This window comes from Aphelocoma coerulescens, chromosome 6, assembly GCF_041296385.1.
Source record: "Aphelocoma coerulescens isolate FSJ_1873_10779 chromosome 6, UR_Acoe_1.0, whole genome shotgun sequence".
In the NCBI taxonomy this organism is placed as follows: Eukaryota; Metazoa; Chordata; class Aves; order Passeriformes; family Corvidae; genus Aphelocoma; species Aphelocoma coerulescens.
The window spans coordinates 2,170,483-2,193,982 of record NC_091020.1 but is presented as its reverse complement, the minus strand read 5'-3'; the positions used below and the strand labels follow the sequence as shown (position 1 = coordinate 2,193,982).

The 23,500-nt window shown below is 48.8% G+C and overlaps 1 protein-coding gene across 2 annotated transcripts in view; it reads left to right on the top strand.

The window, feature by feature from the left end:
- PRKG1 (protein kinase cGMP-dependent 1) overlaps positions 1 to 23,500 on the top strand; it is a 376,397-nt gene that overhangs the window by 2,869 nt on the left and 350,028 nt on the right. The window contains exon 1 of one of the 2 annotated variants that reach the window (XM_069018838.1): positions 13,987 to 14,070. The exons of the other annotated variant lie outside the window; for it this stretch is intronic. The gene's annotated coding sequence lies outside the window, so the exon portion shown is untranslated. Of the gene's footprint in view, positions 1 to 13,986; positions 14,071 to 23,500 lie in introns of those variants that run through there. 2 annotated transcript variants of the gene reach the window in all.

Sequence of the window (23,500 nt, the reverse complement as noted above, 5' to 3'; positions counted from 1 at the left end):
TGTGTCTTTATGCTGCTGTTCCTCCTGCTAACACAGAAATACAAATTTTAATGGCAGAAAGCATTGCTGTGTTGATGGCCAGGTGTATAGAGCTATCCATGTATCTACAATCAATCTGTAAATTAGATTTTCTTTCAAAATAGCCGCTTTCTGTGCCTGTTGTCAAAATAAATCCTCCCTGTCGTTCCCTGATCCGTTCCTGCCAGCAGAGATTTGAGTTGAGAGAGGAGCCACACTTCTTGTAAATGATTCCTTCATTTATTTATGGTCAGTGAGTTTTTACTCTCTTTCACCCACAGCCAGGGAGTGTTTCAGATCACACCAGGCCTCGGGGCTGTCTGATCCAGCACCTGCCAGTCCCTTACGCCAATCCAAAGAAGGAAAACCAGCTTGTCCCTGTTTTTCCTGGCGGGGTGGGAGCCATCCGTGGATGATGCAGCAATCCAGGCACTTTGCTAAAGTGATCCCCAGTTGCTAAGCAAAGGCACTGCAGATGATCAGTGATGCACAAAGTAAATGCTGAGGTGTGGCAAAGCCGGGCCTAAGAGCTGGATCAGCTCTGCCTGTCCCTGCACCCAGGGGTGCTCATCGGTGGCTCCTCAGCACACAGAGGTGCTCTGTGCCCCGGGAGTGATCGACCTGAGCCATAATCCCACCTCAAACCATCCTCCTGGGAAATTCCAGTGGCTGCCTGCCTTAATTTCGAGGCCCAGTGTCTAATTCCAGCTAAATCCTGCTTATTTGGGGTGAGAAGCTGCCTTCAAACGCGGGCGGCACAAAACGACTTGGGGAATGTTTTTGGAATAGCGACTGAATCTTTGCTGCACCAGAACCGTGCCTGAAGCCCTGGCCCTGCAGGCAATTCCACTTTTTGTGTGTGGTTATATCCTCAACTCCCCAAATGCAGCTCGGGCTGTGCCATCCCGGGGTTTTTCCATGCCGCTTTGAGTCTGACACAGTGCTGTAGGCTCAGCAGCATTTGAGACAGATGAGTTTCCCCACGCTGGTCCCAGTAATTTACCCATCCTCCTTAGCTCCCTAACTTTCTCTGCAACTTTTAAACGGATTTCCCCCCTTTTCTTACTTTATTTCAGGAAGCATTTGCCACAAGATGGCAGTGGGGCCTAACGTTTAAGGCGAGGTATTGGGGTGTATTGTGGTTTCAGCCTCCCAGCCCTGGACCAGTACTCCTGCAGGTGGTTTTCCAGATAAAATCAGGCATGAATCCTTGTTTCTCCTGCTTCCACCTTCCCTGAGGTGTTGGGGGACGCTTTGCTGAGGGACTGTGATCACCCAAGGTGTTTAAACTCAGGGTTAAAGGCTTTGGGTGGTCTCTGTGGTACCAGGGATAGAGGATTGGAGTGGATGCCCTTGACTTTATGCAGCAAAACTTGGGCTAAGCTGGTGTTTGCTGATGGCTGTGGCAGGATCAGTCCATCTCTGGGGTTTGGGTCCTGCCCAGGCCAGGACCAGCCATGACCAGGGGTAAAAACTGGGCAGCCTGGGAGGTCTCCAGTCCAAAACTCAAGCCAAAGTCACCTTTAGAGCTGGACTGGGACTGCCCCAGGCTAAAGCAGAGACGTCCTGCACAGCCCTGTAATTCTCCATCACTTCCCCCCCCAAAGCACTTTTGTCTCACATCTCCACCACCCCTGGAGCTGCTCTGTTGATGGCCTCCACCCCCTGAGCATGGGAGGAGGGATGTTCCCCCTCCCTGGAGCCATGTCCTTCCTCCCTCAGCCCCTTTCTGGGAACTGAGCTGCCTGCCCGCGTTAATTTAGCCATGATCTCATCAGCTGCCAGCCACTAAAGCGATATCGATCCTGCGCTCAGCCTGCCTGTGAAAAACAACCCAGCTGCTTCCCCACTGCCTGGAACCACCCTCCCTCGGGGCCTGGGCAGCCTGCAAAAGGGGCTTTTGCCTCACCTTTTTACTGGTGGGAGACCAGTGGGTGACTTCAGCCTTCAAACTAAAGAAGGACAGTTTGGGACTGTCCTCGTGCAATATTTGACACCACTCTGCCATGTCTGAAATAGTTCAAACAGGGAGCTTTTGCTGGATCTGAGTCTGCTTTTTCTCTCTGGAAGGGTCAGCATCGCTTTGCAAAGCTTGGAGGAAGGATAACAGTGATTTTGACATTAATTACGACTCTAAAAACGCCTCTCTTCCTCATTTACCCATCCCCAATCCAGTCCCAGCCGCTCCTGATGCGCTGCAACAGCAAATTCCTTGGATGCTTCAGCCCTGGGTGATCCCCACCAAAGATCAGAAGGATTTTATTAGCTGGAATTATATTGGCAGAGGAGGAATTAGCGCTGCTCTCATTGCTTGTTGTGACGGGAGGGAGCGTGTGGCTGCTCCAAGGGAGGGAAACACAGAGGGGATTTGACAGGGTTGTTTAACTTTGGGGAGAGCTGGAAAATATTCCAAAGAGAGGGATGGCAATGGGAGACAGACTCTTTGCTCAGTCCTCCCTGCTCTTTTGGATGGAGCAACTTGTGACACGAAGCAGTGGAGGGAATTGAGTGAAGATGGAGGGGACAAGGGGGTTGTCACTGTAGGGAGAGGTGTGACATCAGCCCCCCCGAGAAGCCCAAGGTCAGACAAGCACGGAAGGGTTTTAGAAAGGGAGAGCAGTAAATGTTTATGGTTAATCAATGGAAATAATTTCCTGTCTTTTAATTTTTAATGGGCTGAACTCACTGCTCCCCCCCTTCCCTGGGCATCGCTTCCCTTTGGTTTACAGGAGACCTGAAAATCGAGCCAGGACGGGGGGAAATTTGGCTCCCAAAGGGCATCAAATGGTGCCTTTCCACTGGGTACAGCCTGGCGTCCGTCTGTCTGTCTGTCACCAGCAGCCCTGCTGATCCAATCCACCTCTTCCACTGTATCCCTCCGGTACATCCTCATGGGCACAGTGGCATCACCGCCAGGGCAGCACAGCAAAAGCACCTAAACTCAGTTTGCTCTTCCACCTCCTGCAGAAATAATGCAAAACAGGTATTAATTTATATAGAAACATCTGAAATTTAAAAAAAAAAAAAATTGATTAATTTATATATAAACAGTGAAATTAAAGAAAAATTCAGTTATTCGATGTGATCCCTGGTCCTGGTGAAGAAAAGAAGGGCAGGATGGCAGGATTATAATTTTTCTGGGTGGTTTGGGATGAAAACTTGGACCCTTTGGCTTTGCTGTGTGTTTCTCAGTTGTACCCCGAGGAAGGGCACCCACATCCCAAGGCTGCCCTCAGCAGGAGCGGGACAGGCCGGGCTGGGCAGGGAATGAGGCAGTGCCCATCCCTGGCTGACGCAGGCTCCGTCCCAGCGGCGTCATCCCAAATTCTTTCTTCGGCCTATTTTTAAATGCCTCAAGTCAGAAGGTTTTTGGAGCCTCCCTTGGGGCACCAAACCACAGGCCCAGAGATTCCCAGGCAGCTGCCAGATCTCTGCGTCCCCCACCTTCTCTCTGCCCGGAGCTCTGCTTCCCAATCCCTGAAAACCTGGTTACATGTGGGCTCTAAACCTCAGCTGTGCTCCCAGGCAAGGCCTCCCTGAACTGCTTTTCTCTCCCAGATCTTTGATTGGACTGGATTTATAAAAACACAGAAAGTTGGGAGTTGGGATTGTGCTGTTTTTCTGCAGCAGCTCGTGGGTGTCACTTGGGTTGGAGGAGAAAAAGGGTCCTATGTCCCTCTTGCCGCTGCGTTTTTAAAAGTGGCACATGGATGTGGTGGTGTAAAACTGCTTGGCCTCACTCACTCTGGATTTGGCCTATTTTATAATTTTTGTCAGATTTTTTAAAATCCTTTTTGTCAGAATTTTTGTGTCACTTTTGAAGGAATTGTTCTGTCACTTTTGTCAGAATCGTCCCACGGAAAAGGTAATTCTCCAGTGAAAATCCCCCCTGGGTGGTGAAGCTTTATCAGAGTAAAATGGCGTAGAAAGGACTAAAACAAAACTCAGAGTGCCTCTTTCCTAATGAGAAACTTCAGGAAAAAGCCTTCCCAAGATACCCACTTGGTTGTGGAGCTGATGCAGGTCCTGGAAAATCTCTAACAGAGCTTGGCACGAGGCTTCCTGAAGAGCTTTCCCCTCTGCTGTGACCTCCTGAGTGGAAAAGATGAGGGTTGGAGGGTTTTTTTTTTAATAGATTTTTTTCTGTGTCTTGCTCATGGGTGTTCTTGGAGCATTTTTGTTCCATTAGTAATAAAACTGTAGTCACAAATGAGGAAGAGGAGGCTAAAAAAGGAGGGAGGGAGGCTGAGCTCGGGCCGTGGGTGGTGGCAGGAGCTGGGATGATCCTGGGGACCCCCAAGGATAAATGATTAAGATAATTTTAAATTTAAAATTCAGTTTTTGGATTAAATCCGTGTTGGGGGCTGAGCCTGAGCGCTGTGCAAATTGCTGCAGGAGAGGGGGAGAACTCTCTGAGAATGGGATCAAATCTCTTCTGTTTGGCTCAAAGGAGTGTAAATAGATTTGGCAGTGATCTCCTGGCTAGTCCTGGTTTTGAGACATTTTAAGGTGTGAAATGGAGTGAAAGCATCCAGCTGATGGTGGGAAATTAATGACAGGCTGGTGGGGTGATGGAAAACTCAAACAGTAGCCACAGGGGGAGAAAATAAAGGATTATTTAATATAAAATGCCCAGAAGGAAATTGTGCAGCTGGGAAACAGTTCAGGAGAAGTATCTTAATATTTGGGGTTTCTAGCCCAAAGTTTGCACTAAAGGAGGCTGTGATTGATTGATTGATTGATTGATTGATTGATTGCAGCAAGCATAGCAGAATTGGAATTCTGAGTTGTTTTCATTTGCATTTTACTCTTTCTTGGGAGTTTCTATAAAATCTTCCCAGGTGAAAAACTACCACCAGGATTTCAAGTATAAAAATTCTGCTTTAAAAAAAAAACAAACCAAAAAGTTCTGTTGAGCTGTTTGCAATAAGGGATCAGATCCTGAATCTCGGAATTCCACTTTCCATTTCTGTATCTGCCCCGTATTGCCAATATTTAACTTTTTTAAACTCGTTAATGCTTCAGTTTCTGAGGAGCCATGCTCTGTATTATTTTTCCCGTAGCATGTGGAAGTGGGAAGGATAACTGGGAATAATTCCTTGAGACCCCAAAGAACTACACCCAAATCGTCTGAGTGGCTGAACACAAAATTTTGGTGCTTGTAATTATTAAGCCAAAATTTCAACTTTAAGAACCAGGATCTGTGGGAAAAGCAGGAAGTGATCCCTTAAAATTGCATCCCAAAGGTGGCTTCCAGCTGGGCTGTTTTTAAGGAATGTCAGAAGTGACTGTGGAGCAGGGAAAGAGGCAGGGAGAGACACTTGGGTAGTGGCTACACTTATTAAAGTGTGTCTTTAAAGAAAATCAGGAAGCTGGAAGCAATAAATACATCCAACGTCCCCTCTTGCTCCAGCTCATGGGCTTTTTGACATTCAAGAGAAAATAAATCCGTGCCTGTGGAAATAGGGCAAGGTTCTGAAGGTTTGGAGGAGTTTGGAAAGGCAGAATGGAGGAAAGCTGGGAAGGAGCTTCTGGGAAGGTGGGGAAAGCACCGGGAAGTTGCTTGATCTGGGAGAATTTGGCAGCGCCAGGGCTGTATCTCCAAGGGGGTTTTGCTTCCCGTCTGCCAGCCCACCCAAACCAGTCTGGGATTCTGCTTTTTCTGCATTTTGTGTTCACCTGTTTCACAAAGCCTTGAAATGGCATTTCTGGTGCCATTTCAGCGTGCATGGAGGCAGGAAAAAAATCCCCCAAATCAGCTCTCAGAGGGGAAATTTTCGTGGAATGACAGTGAGAGTGTGTTTTATCAATAGACAGCAGCCACCTCCTCGGCTACCTTACTGCTGTCTTCTCTGTAGTTCAGAAAAGGACTGTTCAGTATTTAAAAAAATAAAGTACTAAAATGAAAGCAGCATAAAAGGTGGTGGTTGTGGAGTTTTTTTTCTCCCCCCATTGATTTTCATGCTACTTTATGAAATCTGTGTCAAGTAAAGGGTAAAATCTCCATGTTCCCTTTCATCCCATAATGCAAGGCTGGGCTCTCCCTGCCAGGAGCACGTTTCTCACTTTGATCTGCAGGTTTATGATCACATGTCCAATCCAGGGGAAAGGCTGGATTGCCTTCTGGGAAGCACAGACCGGAGCTGTTGCTCTCCCCTGCAGAAATCCTGACTTTTTAAATCTTCTTCCCCACATTTCTCAGCACTGCTGGGGCAGAGAGTTGAAGCCAAATTGAAATTTGTCCCTCCCCTCTGTGACATTAAAATAATCACTTAAAAAAATAAAAATTTCAAAGTGTTTTATCTTTTGATAGGAGAACGCTCGTGGCAACTTCAACTAGAAACTTGTTCCTCTAGGGGAAGATGTTGGGAAAATACAGGTTGAGCTGGTGTGGGTATTAGGAATATGAAATTTTTTTACTCCATAAATCCATATGTTTGGAGGCAGAAAAGCAAAAAGGGAAGTGGAAATGGTGCCATGGGTCAACTGAAGGCCAGTTTTAGGGAAATTTTGGGCTCTGATTGGACTCTCTCCTGAGTCTGTGCAGCCAAATCCATCCTAAAGCATGAGTTGCAGGGACCATTTGATTTTGGGACAGTTGTGTCTCACACACCCAGTTCCTGCTGCTGCTGCTTGCTGTCTCTTGCACTTTTTTGGCTGGGTTGACCCTTAAATTGTAGTTTCTACTCTGAGATTAAAAGCACGTACAGCTGATTCCCATATTTTATGTTGGGCTGGTTGATTTCTATTTGGGGAGCCTTCTCCTTCTCCTTCATTTTGTTGCCAAATGTTCAGTAGCAAAAAAACCAACTCTCTTTTAAAAGCTTTAAATCAAAAGGAAAACACAGGAGGAAACTTGACATGGAAGTTTCCATGTCGTGGATCTCCCCAGCCAGCGTTTCTTGGATGGCTCCTGCCCAGGCAGCCCATAAAAAGTCCACTGGAGCTGGTTTCCCCCCCAGTGACTCCTTTCCTGACCCTGCTCCGAGCCTGTGATTCCCTGGGAACTGGAAGCAGCAGCTCCCTGTGTGGGTGTTGTGCTCATGGCGTTCACATGGTGAGGGGGAACACTGAGCTGATAATTCCGTCCATCCCCATTCCAGCCTGCAGGAAGTTGGGCTGGCGGCATCTGTAAATCCAGAGTGTGACCCTGGTTTGGGGAGAGAGATTTAAAATCACATTTGTGGCTGCTTCTGAGCCCTTCTGGCGGGGCTGGGAGGTGCTGGGTGGCAGAGGATGAAGGGGAAGCGCTGCAGCTCCATCAGTGGGAATCTCAGCTCCAAAGGGGGAATCTCAGCTCCATCAGTGGGAATCTCAGCTCCATCAGTGGGAATCTCAGCTCCAAAGGGGGAATCTCAGCTCCATCAGTGGGAATCTCAGCTCCAAAGGGGGAATCTCAGCCCCAAAGGGGGAATCTCAGCTCCAAAGGGGGAATCTCAGCTCCATCAGGGGGAATCTCAGCCCCAAAGGGGAATCTCAGCCCCAAAGGGGGAATCTCAGCCCCAAAGGGGGAAATCTCAGCTCCAAAGGGGGAATCTCAGCCCCAAAGGGGAATCTCAGCCCCAAAGGGGGAATCTCAGCCCCAAAGGGGGAAATCTCAGCTCCAAAGGGGGAATCTCAGCCCCAAAGGGGGAATCTCAGCCCCAGAGGGGAATCTCAGGAGGTCGCTGGGGCCAGCCGTGCTCATCCAGCCCCGTTTGCAGGAGCTGAGCCCGTGGCCTCTGTGCAGGTTTTGTTTCCACTGGTGCATTTCTGTCATTAATAAAATCACCCTCTTCCCATCCCCCTCCAAACCCTGCCGGTGACCGGGGCGGCCCCGCGGTCCCTGCGAGCTGCAGGGAACATTAATTGCCCTAATTGCTCTGCCTTAAAGACTGGTTCCACATTTCCAGCCTGAATCTGCCTTAACTTCCCGGCCCAGCTGCTCATCCTGCCCTGGCTGTTTGCTGTCCTTCCCACGCTTCTCCCGAGCGCTTTTCCCTCACTTTTAACCCCCCTGCGCCAGGATGAAAACCCCTGGAGCTGGAGATGCTCTCAAGGAGCTCGAGTTTGTGACTCAGCCACTTCCCAGCAGCCTTTTGATTGCATTACATGGCTGCAAATGCTTTTTTCAGCCCAGCTTGCAGGTGATTTAATAAAACTTGCTAAGCTCATTCCACGAGATCTGTTTTCCATAGGGGACCCTGTGGGTTGGCATTTGTTGTCTCGCCTTAATTTTTCCAGCAATTAAATGGAGGCTCGTGGATCCCAAAGGACGGGCAGGATTTGATGTCAGGCTGACACAATTACCTGTGGGACTTCATTTACCTGCTGAAAATCCTGGCGGAGTGTTCGCTTTCCTCTGGCTCTCCAAAATGGATTGTTTTGTATTCCAGAACTCAGCAAAGATCAAGAGCAGAGCAAACTCAGTGACCCTCTGGCCCGCCTGTTATTGGAAATTTAAAAACCCGCTGTGTAAAGACCTGATCCATTCTGTTTTCCAGTATTTCGGCTGTCCATAATTCATATCCTGCTCTGTGTTTTGTCTGTTAAGGTGCTGACCCACGAGCTCATTTTTATCCAGGGACTTGCCCAATATTTTCCTTGCTAAGGCAGCTGTGACCATGAGTTTAGTGCCCCATCATGTGACTCTTCCTGCCCCCCTCAGTGGGATTTGGGCAGTTTTACTGTGCTGCTGATGGGCAGGAGGTTTTTCTTTCCAGCCCATGCTGCCTGGGCAAAACTGTGCTAACACTTCTATTTAATTACACAAAATCCCTCCTCATTTTATTTTATTTTATTTTATTTTATTTTATTTTATTTTATTTTATTTTTTCATTTATTGTATTTTATTGTATTTTTATTTTATTTTATTTTATTTTATTTTATGATATTTTATGTTGTATTTTATTTTATTGTATTTTATGTTATATTTTATTTTATTGTATTTTATATTTTACTTTATTTTACTTTATTTTACTTTATTTTATGTTTTATTTTATTTTATTTTATTTTATATTTCATTTATTGTATTTTATTGTCTTTTTTGTATTGTGTTGTATTTTATATTTATTTTATTATTTTATTTTATTTTATTTTATTTTATTTTATTTTATTTTATTTTATTTTATTTTATTTTATTTTATTTTATTTTATTTTATTTTATTTCATGTTTTATACCTTTCCTCTTAGTCTGAGGCACATGGTCCTGGGAGCAGGGGTGGTCTTTGGCCTGGAGAACATCAGGATTGCCACGAGTGTCTTGCTGAGGACATGAGGATGTTCTGGTGAGGTTTCTTCTGCCCTTTTCTCTCCGCTGGTCCCATCCCAAGCACTTCTCTCCCCAGTCCCCATCCTAAGGGGCAGATTTAAGGAGCAGGATGTGAGGGAGAAGCCGAGGTGCTGCTTCAGGCTGCTCTTTCTTGCAGCAAAAGCTGCCTGAGCCTGGTACCCCCTAATGAGACCGGGCAGGGAATGATTGCCCACTGTGGGAGGAAGCATTTTCCACTGACATTATCTCACTTCAGCCTTCAGACCCAGCACAGGGATAATGGGGTCATTACAGCCCGATTTGATGTGCTCAGGCATCACTTTCATTCCAGACAAACGTTCCTGGAGAAGGGAAATGTCATCCCACTGCTGGCTGATCTTGAAAAGCTCGAGGTGGTCGCTCGCTTTTGCCTTCCCAAGTCCGGTTTCCCCTCGTGCGCATCCCCAGCCATATCCAGGGTGATGAGTGTGTTTATCAGGGGGATAAAGCAGGCATGGACCCTCAAAGAAATGAGCATTTACTGCTCTCCAACCAGTAAAAGTGTCCAGGAGGTTAAACAGAGTTTTGTCTTTTTAAGTGTGCTTCTCATTCAGGAGCACTGGAGGAAAAATCAGGCTGGAAATGAGGAATGGCGCAGGTTTGTTTGGGACTTGGAGCTTTGGCATCTCCCAAAGAAGGTCAAGCCCTGTGTGGAATTTTGTTGCTCTGCACAACTCCCTGACAAGAGTGGGCAGCCAGGGGGATTCGGGCTCTGCTCCCAGGAAGCAGGGACAGGATGAGGAAATGGCCTCAAGTTGCTCCAGAGGGAGTTTAGATGGGATAGAAGGGAAAATTCCTTCACCAAAAGGGTGGTCAGGCCGTGGAAGGGGCTGCCCAGGGAAGTGGTGGAGTCACATCCCAAACCTGTGGATGTGGCAGCTGGGGACATGGGTTAGAGGTGGCCTTGGCAGTGCTGGGGAATGGTTGGACTCAATCTCAGAGGGGTTTTCCGACCTTTAGGATTCTCTGTGGAGGATGAACCACCAAGCCCTAAAAATCCTGGCCTGTTGCTAAATGTTCTGATTTGGGCAAATTTAGAAATATATCCTCTGAGAGAAGGCAGGTCACAACCAGCCCTCCCCCACCAAGTTTGGGAAAAAATAAATTTTCCTTGGAGGAAAGTGAAAGAGATAAAAACTATGTATTTAACAGACACACAGGAAAAGGATAATAATGCTAAATAATAAAACTTCTGGCTGTGGAGAGAAACCTGGGGAAATTTCCAAGTCCTTCTGCAGATCTCTCTCTCCCCTTCCTCGGAGCTGGGATGGGGTGGTGGGCCCACCTCCAGGGCCAAGGCCTCGGTGGAAATTCCTCCCGATGTATATTCTGATGTTGAAACGGTCCAGCAGAGCAAAAAAATAAAGGAAAAACAAAGTCCCAGGAAAACAAAAGTTCAACTCTCTGTCTCTCTCCGGAGAAAGAAAAAGGAGCTGAAAAACTGGCTGAAAGCAAGCAGGCTGCTTCCCCACCCTCACTCTGCAGAAGCAGACAGGTTTCATCTCTGTGTTCTCAGAACATGAAAACAAACTGCTTTGAAGAAGTACACTTTTCTCTCTCCCCTCTCAGTCTCAGTTTAAAGGCACAGAAAGGCATGTATACTAATTTCTGGGCATAGTGCAGCGATAGGGAATACAACATCAAGTCACCCCAAGACAAGTAAAAGAACTGTCAAACCTGGGCTGTTTCTCCTGGGGTTTTTTTGCACAGCCAGCCTCTCCCTCATTTTTCAGTTCAGAAGAGCTTGGCAAAGAAGTGGTGCAAGAAAAGGAAGGGTTTGGTACCATCTGGGAGAACCAGGGCTGGGACTGGACAGAGCATTAATGTAAATCCAGTGTAAAGCTGAGCTGACAGATGGGTTTTATGCCACCTCCCTCCTGGCCTTGGCTTCTGGGAGGGAAAGGAGATCTGGGAGAAAAGTGCAGCTTTAACACTTGGATTATTTCAGCTTTACCTTCCACGTGGCTGGAAATGTTTGATGCTTAAGGCAGTGACAGGCCCACGCCTTGGGGTAAAACCTTGACAGAATGCAGGGCACAACCCTTAGCCTAATGCTGGGAAGTGCTCAAAAAAAGCTCCCAAAACCCGATGGCCTCAGTTGCCAGGGAATAGAGGGAGGGAAAAGCTGTGGGGCTGCTCAGCCCCCCAGCTTTCCTGGGAATGAAACAACGCTTTCAGCTCTGCCTCCCCACCCTCTGCCCTTGTAAAAGGCCTCACAGAGCAGAGATCTTTAAGCAGAAGGTTTGAATAAGGGCTGTACGTGGCAGTGGTGCCCTGTGGGTAACCACAGCACCCTCAGGAGCTGTGGATGGAGCCGGAGGTGGCCCTGGCCCGGCGGCACTGGTGGAGGCTGAAAGGCCGTGCTGTTCCTGCTACGGGATTTTTATCGGTGAAATCCCGGGAGGAATTCCTGGGGGGAGCTGCCAAACCCCCAAAGCCAGCAGGGAGCTGGGGAGAAGCATCTCCTGTGTGCTGGCACGCAGGGTTTGGCCGTGGAAAATACCTTGGCACAGCTCTTTGGGACTGGAGGGGACGTGGGGTGGCTGCGCCGGCAGCGGAGACCCCGAAGGGGCAAGATTTGGGGATAAACATGCTTGGACAGGAAAAAACTGGGTGGTTTGGAGGTTTTAGAGCATAGATCTGCTCAGCTGGGGTGGTTTGGGGGTTTTAGAGCACAGATCTGCTCAGCTGGGGTGGTTTGGGGCTGGTTTGGGGGTTTTAGAGCACAGATCTGCTCAGCTGGGCTGGTGATGGGCACTGGAGGTGGCACTGCTGACCTGGAGCTGCAGGCAGAGATGGGGTTGAGCCACTCCTTTCCCAGGGATTTTGTGCACCTGGATGTTTGTCCTTGTTCAAAACAGGTGCCTCACTTTTCATACGGATTTACCCATCTTCCAGTTCTTGTAAAGCCTTTTGCTGCTCCTCCAAAAATGCCACTTTAGAGTGAACATTTAATCAACATTATAGTGTCGATACAATGCAAAATCAGATTCTTATTCTACTTTTTTTCTCATGAGCCCCTTCTGCCCTTGACAAAGACCAGCTCCTAGGTATTTATTTCCCTTCTTCAGCACCATCTCCAGCTGCGTCCTTTGCCACAGGGGGATTTTAGCACTCTGAAAAAGCAGTTCAGCCTCAGGCACCAGGAGTTACAGCTCCTTCTTGGCTGTCTCTTGTCCTTCGAGTTCCTTGGGGGCAAACTTCACCCTCTGGGTTTGTGTGGGGCCATTTCTTCACCGAGGCCCCACCAAAGCAGAGGGTGGAGGTGGAGAGGCTCTTCCCAGCAGGAGGAGAGCTCCAGCCTGGCTTTCCTGGCAGCCTGCAGGTGGGGTGGGCACAGGTAACACCCCCGTTGTTTGGAGGTCCTGATTCCCATTTTAGGGCTGTAGGGTCCTTCCCTGCCGAAAGCCAGCGCTCTGATTGCCAGGAGCACTAATCACGGCCGAGGTTATAGGGGAGGAATGTCTGAGTTGCACTGTTGTCCCTTCCAGTGCATTCCATCAAGCAGCCCAAAGGAAAAGCTGAGTTTTTTTCCTCCCCCACATGCCTTTGATGTCACTGGCCTCCCCTATAAACCAGGTGCTGCACGTGGGGAGATGTAAACCACGATATTTTTGGTGGCTAAATGCAACCCCTTTCCCTTTTCCCTGCTGTGATCCCTGGGATAAAGCAGAGCTGGGCCTGGTGGGGCAGGGCTTGGCTTTGCCTGCCAGGTCCAGTCAGTGGCACTGAGTGCCAGCAACTCCTTTGAAAGAGCTACAGTCCCTAAATAATTAATACCTGCTGAATTATTCAGCCTGGGAGTGCAGCAGATGAATGCAGGGAGCTGACCAGGCAAAGAATGAGTAATTATGTTAATTAACCCGTGCAGCTCACTGGAGGTATAATTAAGTTTATCCTTCAGGCTGCTGTGATTTTTTAGGAACAGAAATGAGATAAAAAGGAAACAAACTAAAGCTGCAGTTAGAAAAGAAGGGTTAAAGCGTGTGGCTTGAGCGATCAGCAGATGAGCTGTGCTCTAATTCAGGTGGATTTATGTTCCAACAGCCTTCCTTCAGTTCCTTGCCTTAAGGGGGACAACAGGTACATTTTTTTAAAGCTTTAATCACTGCTCTCTTCAAGAGCTTGAAGATGTTTCTGCAGATTTAGTAGTGTGATGTGCCAGTCTCTGCTTTTTATTTTCTGTGTGTTGCTGAAGAGGCAGAAAAATTAAAAAAAAAAAAAGAAAAAGATATTAAAAACCCATTAGCATCACAAAATGAGTCCTAATAATGCTCTACAAATTGAAAGCTCAATTTTGCAAACACATCACTTGGCATTCGGTGGCCAGCAAAACCTGAGTTCATGTTAAAAGGCTTTTCTGGTGAAAGGAAAAAAAGAATTTAGGAGTTACAAGTGGAAAACATTCCCAATATTTCCCCCTGCTCTTGTGTTGTTCGTAAGCATTGCTTTGCACTGGGAAGGATTGGGTCAATGAGAGAGAAGTTTAAGGAATGCCTGAGATTTTTCCCAAGCTCACATGGGAAGGATCTGCTCTGAGCCTTGCCTCTCATCAAGGAATTACCCAGGTGAGGTGAATTCTCCACTGACGATCTCAAAACTACTCCAGCTGTGAGCATTTTGGTGAAACCTTTAAATAGGAGAAGTGAGGGTGGTAAAATCCATGGTTTCCTCTCCTTTCGGAAGGGCAGAGGTGGTAGAATTTGACTAATCCATGAGGTGCATTTTGGATTGAGGGTTCCCACCTCCAGTTTCACCTCCTGGTAGGGATTTTGTGCCACTAAACAATGGGGTACTGGGCAGTTTCACCTGAGGACTGATTTATGTTCTTGAATCACTTCATCTGCTTGGGTTTGATTTGCCTTTTAAAAGCTTTATTTGCCCCATCCTGAGCACCCCCTACAAAAATATAGAGAAGCTTGAGGCATAGCAAACTTATTTACTTAAATCCCCTTCCTAGAGGGGCTCCTGAATTGATTCTTCTCCCATAATTTACCCCTCTGTGCTCTGCTTTTGCTGTTCTGCTGCCCAATCAATACCAATTCTGCCTGGAAATTGCATTCATAGTTTTTTAAATTGGAGTTTTTTTTGCGAAGCTTGACTTTGTAGATCTGAGCAGTTTGGGAAGTCGGGGTATGTTGTGGGTTTTTGGGGAGGTGATGGATTAACTGCAGTTGCAGTGATATATTTGTGGTGTTAGTGTGAGCTGTTTAAATTTAATTGACTTTTCTAGGAGTTTACAAGGGGATATAAATGGAGAGTGAAAAGAGCCAGGCTTCTGAAAGTGGAATAATTTAAAATGCGGAGAAATGAGACAAAACAAAATAAAGCCCCTTCATTTTTCAGTATGGTCATTAATACAAAAAAACCCCCAGACATGTTTGGGTCTGTGTGGCCTGCATGTTGTGTGCACACTCAGAGTGGTTGGGAGTTGAGCCAGGAGCTGGTGCAAATCGATGCTTTAATGTCCATTACTGTGTCAAAGCATCGATTCAAACTTGCAACACATCAGTCTTTCGCATCTCTTTAAGGGGGAGCTCGGTCAAGAATAGTAAAGGGAACCCACCCAAAATGTGGGGTCTGCAGGCAGTGCTGTTAGAGCTCTGAAATAATTTGGTTATTGGGCAAACTGAGCATTAAGCAGAAGGAGGCTGTGAGTCTGATTGCTGTAAGGGACCTGCAGACAGTGCTGTGGGTTCATAAATGCCCATTTTTATATAAACAAGCCCCTTAAGGTGCCACGTGTTGGCTTTTTGGGGAGTTGAGCAAACCTTGTGCTTAAAGAGTTGTGGTGGCGCCTTGCCGAGAGAAACAGAATAAATTCATGTATTAAAGCTGAGCTTGAGCAATAGTGTTGCTAATTCTTTTAATGCGTGAATATTTCTGGTTTTCTATTGCCTTTTGGTTGTTTCGGGGTGATTTCTGCTGGGTAGTTTCTCTGTTTCCTCGGGGTTTGGTGGTGGTGGTGTCGCTTGCCCCGAGTGTTTGGTGCGAGGCTGCAGCTCGAGCAGGGCGGCAGAGGGCGGCCTTGCTCCTTGTGCTGGTGTTCCCTCCTCCCGAGAGAAGCGGGGATGAGAAGCGGGGACGGGGGGAGAGCGCGGGGAGCGCTGTGCGTGCCGGAGCTGCGGGCCATGTAAGGGAGCGGAGCAGGCGAGCACCCGCTGGGGAGGTGGCCCGGGAGCCGCGTCATGCCCAAAACATCACTGCAAGCTCTGCCTTTGCTGATAGCCCTGGCTCTGAAGCGAAAAGGCAAACAGCGGGTGCAGAGCAAGAATGAAGCGATTTTTGTGCGTGTGGAAAGGAGCGGGGGGTGGTTTGGAAGCGGGCTGGGAGTTTGCGCTCCCGTTCCAGCGCGCAGGAGTCTGGAATGCGTTCCCTTCCTGCCGCGCAGTGCGGGGTTTGTGCCTTGAACCGATATTGAGCCTTCCTGTTCTGCCACGAGGCCCTTCCACAGCGTGCTGGGTGCTCTCAGGATGGGCTTGGACACCGGGATTTGTGTGCTGGGATTGCACAAACTCGGGAAGGGGGAAATGGCCCCGTTGCCTTGGCCAGGCTGCTCAGGGAAAGGTGAGGAGATAAAGCTGCAACGCAAAGAGTTCTCACAGAGAAATCACCTGGGCCCAGCACAGGCAGGACCTGGAGCTGCTGGAGAGAGTTCAGAGGAGGCTCCAGGATGAGCAGAGGGATGGAGCAGCTCTGCTGGGAGGAAAGGCTGGGAGAGCTGGGATTGTTCAGCCTGGAGAGGAGAAGCTCTGGGGTGACCTCATCGTGGCCTTCCAGGACCTGAAGGAGCTGCAGGAAAGATGGAGAGAGACTCTTTACAAGGGCTGGAGGGCCAGGACACAGGGAATGGCTTCCCAGTGCCAGAGGGCAGGGCTGGATGGGATATTGGGAAGGAATTGTTCCCTGGGAGGGTGGGCAGGCCCTGGCACAGGGTGCCCAGAGCAGCTGGGGCTGCCCCTGGATCCCTGGCAGTGTCCAAGGCCAGGCTGGACATTGGGGCTTGGAGCAGCCTGGGACAGTGGAAGGTGTCCCTGCCCATGGCAGGGGGTTGGATGGGATGAGCTTTAAGCTCCCTTCCAACCCAAACCCAGTCTGTGATTATATAGCAGGTCAATACCAACTTAAAAATTTTTCTTTCCTGACCACAGAGAAGCAGGCCCAAAACACACTTTGCCCCTGCAGCAGCATCACTTCCAAGGGATTTTTTCCCTTTAGGTTTGAGGAAGCTCCCAGTAGCTGGTATCACAATTCCCCAGAAGTGATAACTCTGCTGTTTTCCACTCAAACCAAAGATCGGGAGTGGGTGGGGACAAGGAGCTGGGGCAAACCTTCCCGAGGTGTTTGTGGTGGGGAAGATGTGCACAGGTGAACCCTCCTGGCATGTTTGAATACTCTGCCATGGAGGGGTGTTAAGGTAGAGGAAAAGCAGCTGGGAATGGAACTGGGGTGAGGAGATGGAGCAGTGCTGGCAGTGCCAGCCGGGAGGGAGCCCTGCACCCCAGCTGGGGCTTTGGCTGCTGATCTGCAGCAGAAATTGAAGAAGGGTGAGGATGAAAGTGCTGCCCATCCCCTGACTCACCCAGGGCACTCAGCTGAGAAATGTTGGCGGTGCTGAGGAAATCAGGCGAGTGCTGGTCTCTAATGCTCTGATGAGTAGAGCAATCAGTTCCTGCAAACACTGACAGAGAAAATGGTGAATATAAACATTTTACACACTCAGAGAGCCCAACTTGATGGAGTTCCCCCAAGCATAAATAAGAAATCGCTGTAGAAGCCAGTGGAGCGCTGTAAAACCTTTGTGAAGCCTGATGTGAGCCCCTGTTTGCAGATTGTGCCTGGATGATTCATGGATATTTCCTTGGTACTGTAACAAACCAGCTCCTCTGTGGGGTGCAGCCATTGATTCTGAGCCTTAAATGATCACAGGGCTGAGCTCCTGAGGACAGAGCTTTTTGGGAAATGTGCTCTGACAGGAAGGGTTTGGCATTGCTGGAATGGTGGCCACAAACACCTGTAGCTCCCTAAATGGAAGTCTGGTGCTCCAGTGGAATATTTGCAGTTGCTCAAGGCATGCAAATATCAAAGACTTCAGGACAAATTCTGGCACAAATCTGTTTTTAAAAAGGAAGGCAGCTCTCAGTGCAACTTAAAGAAACACCAGCCTATTCTCCAGACATGCAAACCCCAGAGTTAAAACCTGTGGTTTGTGTTTATTATTATAAATACCTGAAACAGCCAAATAATAATTTTTAATAAGCACAGGAATGAATCTGATTATATAAAGAGACAGGGCACTTGTTCTCAATGCATCATGAAATAATGGTAACACACTAGTTATTCTCATATCGGGGGGAGCGGAATTTGTGTTTATTTCTAATCCAATTTCAAATATAAATGAATTGTTTTGAAGGCTGGATAAATCAACCCAACAGACCAAGGCAATTATGGGAGGTGAGTGGTGCATTACTGGTGAGGAGAGATAAGAAACACTGCGGGGTCTGACAGGGTGAGGAGAGGGAGCACCCAGAATTGCAAATGCCTGGGGCTGCTGAGAGGTTTGTCACTGTGGGACCCCTGAAGTGAAGGAATGGCATCACACAGCCTTGGAATGAGGCTGGAGAAATGAGCTGCTATCAATTAATATAATTTGGGGGGGGGGGTGGGGGGGTGGAAAAGAGCCTCTTGCTGTTCTCACCTTCCTGAGGGTTTTGCTTTCCACCTCTTGCAGCCAGAGCACCGTGACTAAAACAATCAGCGAGGTGCAGACGGCAGTGCAGGCCAGAGAGGGGAACAGCTGAAACTGAGGAGTTCAGCTGTGCTTGTGTCGTGGTTTCAAAGGAAACAATGAGGGATTGCAGCTGTCTTGTGGAACAAATCTCACTTGTGGTGAGCCCAAGTTTTTCCCAGCGTCTGACAGGGACCAGTGCTCTGGGAGAGCTGGGATTGTTCAGCCTGGAGAGGAGAAGCTCTGGGGTGACCTCACTGTGGCCTTCCAGTGCCTGAAGGAGCTACAGGAAAGATGGAGAGAGACTCTTTACAAGGGCTGGAGGGCCAGGACACAGGGAATGGCTTCCCAGTGCCAGAGGGCAGGGCTGGATGGGATATTGGGAAGGAATTGTTCCCTGGGAGGGTGGGCAGGCCCTGGCACAGGGTGCCCAGAGCAGCTGGGGCTGCCCCTGGATCCCTGGCAGTGTCCAAGGCCAGGCTGGACACTGGGGCTTGGAGCAGCCTGGGACAGTGGGAGGTGTCCCTGCCCATGGCAGGGAGTAAAATGAGCTGAGATTTAAGGTCCCTTCCCACCCATCACATTCTGGGATTCCAGGGGTGCCCTGGGAGCTGTTGCTTGCTGGAGTCCCACATAAAGACAAGCCAAGGGGTGATTTCACATGGGAGAAGGTGTAGGACAGATGCAATCCAGGGAGGAATGTGTGGGGGGCAGTGACGGGAACAGGGTCACTGAGCACGGGCTGTCCCCAGCAGTCCAGCTCTGGCTGATGAGAAGTGGAAGGAAGCTGGCCTAGCCATCCCAGCCATCCATCCCCCTGTGGAAATCAGACCCAGCATATGGCTCCCACCTTCCTTCAACTGTTCCAGCTTCCCCCAGTCCCACAGAGATGTGTGTGGGAGCAGAATGAACCTGTTTTCCCAGCAACATCAACACAGTTGATGTTTTTTACAGACTTCACCTCTGTTGCATCCTGGATCTCGCGGCCCCACAACTCAATCTGCTTCCTTACATCTCGTTTAATTGGTCCCTGGGTTCATTTGCTGGTTGCTTAATGGCTGAAAGCAAAAGGAAAACTGCATTTCCAGGGCCTGTGTTGTCTAAATGCTGCTTTTGCTCTACAAAGGCAGTGCCCTGGGACTGTGAGAGAAGCAGGGCATAGGCAGTGTTTAATTGTGGTAACTGCAGAGAGTTTATTTTGGCAGCATGCAGAACAAGTTTCTGCTTAGTCTGAGCCTAAGGAGGCTTCCCAAGGCAGATGAATTGTTTTGAAGCCATTTCTGGCTTAATCCAGCCCAGAGGAAGAAGTGTTTAAGCTCTGCCTGTGTCTGATCTTGCTGGGCAGTCCAGCCTTTTCTGGAAAGTGGGAGAAACAAACTGGCTACTTGAGGTGTGTCTGGACAGCAGGGATCGGGGTCACGGCGCTGGTTCCCGCAGCAGGGGTCGGGATCATGCGTTTGGTCCTTCCTGGAGAAAGCCTGGCCCCAAGGGTTCATTCAGGCTGAGGATGTGGGAAGTGCTCCCAGGAATCTCACAGCATTCCCTTAACCCTGAAGGGCTGTGGAGACCCACAGCCACCACGTGCCCCCAGCTGGTGGGGTGAGCTGCTGGAAATCCAACTTTCCATGTGATCATGGGAGAAAAAACCTCCTGCTTTTTGGAGGGCAGAGCTTTCTGCAGATGTGTGGGCAGGGATGGTGGGAATAGGGTCTTGTTAGTGGGGAGAAGTCGTCAGAGGGATGGTTGTGGTTGCTCTGATGGAAGGAACAAGCTTTGAAGGGCTTGTTGCACTTCTGGCTATTGAGAAGGATTTTTTGGGTGCCATTTTTCTGTAGAACTCTCAGTGAGATGAGTGACACTCATGTTGTTCCAGCTCTGCAGCCCAGCCAGCAGGAAGCACAGCCCAGGCTTTGCTCCAGCCTGGAAAAACAACGAGGGGAGGGGGATCTCTCACCTTGTACTGACAGGAGGTGCTTTGTGCCTCTCTTCTTTCCAGGCAAAGAGCCCACGAAGGAGAATTTAAATCTTCAGTGTGATGTGGCACGTGCTGAAAACCACTGTGTTACCTGGAGAATCCTCTGCTATTCCACGCTCCCAATGTCTCCTCCTTCAGCTTTGCATGGCATGAACATTCATTTTTGTGTTCTGCGTGTCCCTAATGTGATATAAAAAGCTAAATGCATTACAACTGCAGAACAGCACATTGTTATTTTTTCCTTCAGCTTCTTCTGCAGCGAGTAATTTTTTGTTCCATTAATAAGCCTTGTGGTGTTTTTCTTTCCCTTCTCATGCACTCTAGCCCAGATTCATCCTGGGAGCATTTCCTAGGCAGGCTGAAATGGCTGTGCAATCTTCACACTTCTCAGTGTTTCTTACTGAGCCTGGAAAGAACCGATGCACTAAAGGAAAATCATCAGGATAATCCAATTTAGATGTTGATTTGACTTCCAGCACGAAGGGATCAATGGGGTTTAAATGACAGTGCTCAGAGCTGGATATCTCCATCCCTTTGTGGGGAGGAACAAATGGCTTTCAGTTCTGTCTTAGAGGCTCTGGAAAGGACCAAAATAGGGAGGAGGGACATCCAGTGTCATGAGAAAATAGGTCTTGTTTTCCTGGGGAAGAGAGGCTGAAGCACTCCTCAGATATTGTCAGTTCCTGCTCTTTGGTCTTGGCGAGGCTGCTTTGACACAGTAATTTCAGCTTCATCCCCATCCCTGGGGGCTGAATGAGTCCCCAGCTGCCCCCTGTAAATCTGTAGGGCCTGTGGCCCTGGAAGGAGCTGCCAGAGGCACTTTGGGGCAAAAGGAATGGTCAGGTGTGCCCTAGGAAGGAGTCAGGTGTGCCCATGTTTCAGTAGATGGCACTCCTTGCTCTGCCTCGGGGACTGCCATGGATTTTGGGGATGTGCTGGAATAGCAGGTGGCATGCCACGGGGAAGGTGTGCTGGCCCTCAGGTGTGACTGCACCTCGAGTTGGTTACAAGGTGATTTTTGCAAGGGTTCAGCTGCTGTGCTCCTTCCTCGAAATTTTCCTGTATTTTTGTCATTCCTTCTCATCATAAAGGTGTTGCTGTGACTGGAGAGGTAGGGAAGGAATTTGGGTGTGTGCCAGTGGCAGGCAGAGCCCTGCAGGTCACACACCTTCCCAAACCTGCACAAAGCGCCCACCAGCAGGATAATCCATCACAAAATCCAGCCGGTTCAACTTTCTGCCACGGGCTGATCTGCTCCTGCAGATATTTTGGGAAAAGAGGAGAGTGGATTAGGCAGGGAAGAACCACCACATCCAGGAGGAGGAAAATGTTTATGTATGTGGTCAGTGATGCACGTCCAGCGTCTCTGTCTGTGCTGTCCTGGCCAGCTGGAGCAAGGTGACATTTGCCCATCAGGGATCCTGCTGGCTCCCTGAGCCTTGTCTTGGGAATCCGGGGAGGTGTTTGCAGGATAGACAGCGCTCAAATACGGTTTCAGCTTGGAAAATGGCAGCTGAGTGGGTGCATTTGGTGACAGATGATCCCTGAAAAGGTTCAGAAGCAGAAGCTATTAAAACCCCGGAGCTGTGCAGAGAGGAAATATTGTGAGTACAGCAGAGAGGAGAAACATCCCTGCTCCGTGTGATTCCCACCAACCAGCCCTGGCGTGCCGTGCTTTGGGGCAGATGTCTGCAGATGCTCTTTTTTTGGCTTCCCACTCGACATCCAGGCACACTCTGGCAGTGGAGGAAGCAGGAAAAGGCTTTGGAAAGTTCATAGCCAAAGGTTTCCTTAAGCTGCGAGCAGCTTCACCCCGTCTTCCCGACACCAAGCCAGTTGGTGCATTCCTGCCATTCTTCTCCCTAAAGCTGTTTCTTTCCATTCCCTGGATCAAGCAGACAAAGCAGCTGCTCTGTCGAGCCTGAGATTTATTTATTTATTTATTTATTTTACTGGGAGCTTTAAGTTGAAAGGAATGGGATCATAGGATTTATTTTTATTGGAGTGGGGCAGTACTCTGGGATCCCTGAGATCACATCCCAGGCTCCATGCTCATCTCATGGTTTCTTTGGGGGAGCAGGGAATTGCCAGAAATAGGCAACTACTGGCTGCCTTCCCATGGCAGAGCTCTGCTGTGGGGTTGTGAGGCCCTTTGGGCTGCTTTGGCTTCATCTTTAAACCAGGGAACACCAGCCTTGGACATGACAGCTGCTGGTTATGGTCCCAAATCTAAACCTGTGCCATAAAAATCTCCCTCCAGACCCCAAGGGTCTAATGAAAATCTGCTTCCCACCTGGAAATAAGTATATATTTGAGATACACTCAGCTCAATTCCTTGACAGCTTTATGTGCTATAATTTCTCCTGGTTTTCTGTGGATCCTTTCTGTTCTGGGGCACTGTTGTCTCAGTCCCAGGCTGTGCCCCTCTCATAGGAACAAAGTAATGTTATTTTACTGCCTGTCACCGAGAAATTATCCACCAGATTCCCCCCAGGGCTGCGGTTCTTTTGAAACCTGGTGGGCTTCAGGTAACTGTATCACCTCTCCCTCCAGCAGACTTCACTTCTGCAGGGAGGAAAGCAATAAAACTTGAAGCGTGTCGGCTGAAGGCTGTTAAAATATTTTATGTATCGCTGATTCCTAGTTTGTAGGCAGCAGGAATGCATCTGCTTAATGCCTGTTGTCTTTAAAATGGAAATGTTCAGCAGATACTTGATACTTTTGTTCCCAATGCGTTATGTGAGATGGAAGCAGAGGGAATAGACAGTTACAAATGCTGTCTGGGCTTAGACCTGTGGAAACAACTGGGGGACTTTTGCCTGGCACAAATGGATCAAGGGGGGACTGAAAACTGAAGTGTTTTGCATAACCCAAGCTTTCCCCCCCCCTTTTTCATGTGCATCTTGAGAAATTCAGGATCACGTGCATGAAAAAGCTGCGAAGCCTTATGCCTGTGAGCAGAGGCCAGGCCCTTTCCAACAGCAGTGTGGAGCAGGGAGCACTTCTGATTCCTCATCCGTTCGCTTTTCTAAATTTATTTTATAAAGACCAGCTGCAGGTTGAAAGCTGGAGCCTTGGACTCGGGCAAGTGCCAGTGTGTAACAGGGGAAAAAAATAAAAGGGCAAACCCAAAGGAGCTCAACCCCATAAGCAGGGCTGGCATTCCCAGCTCGTGCCTGGCATGTGAGGTCTAGACACAAACACGTAGGTGCCACCCACCTCCAGAAAACATATTCAGGGCTGCAGCCCCCTCCTCCCCAAATCAAACTCCCCGAGGGGGAACAGAAACAGCTGGCGAAAACCTTGGAGCATGAAACTGTGCCAGTGCCCTGGTGCTGTGGAAGCTTTTGTGGGGTTCCTGCATCCAGCTGGGCTCTGGGCCTTTCATCCCAGCTCCTCCAGGCTGGGTGATTTTATCAGGAGCCCCCAAACCAGCTCAGATCCCCCTGTTTCTTCCCCAGAGAGCCAAGGCTGGGGCTGTGCTGTCAGG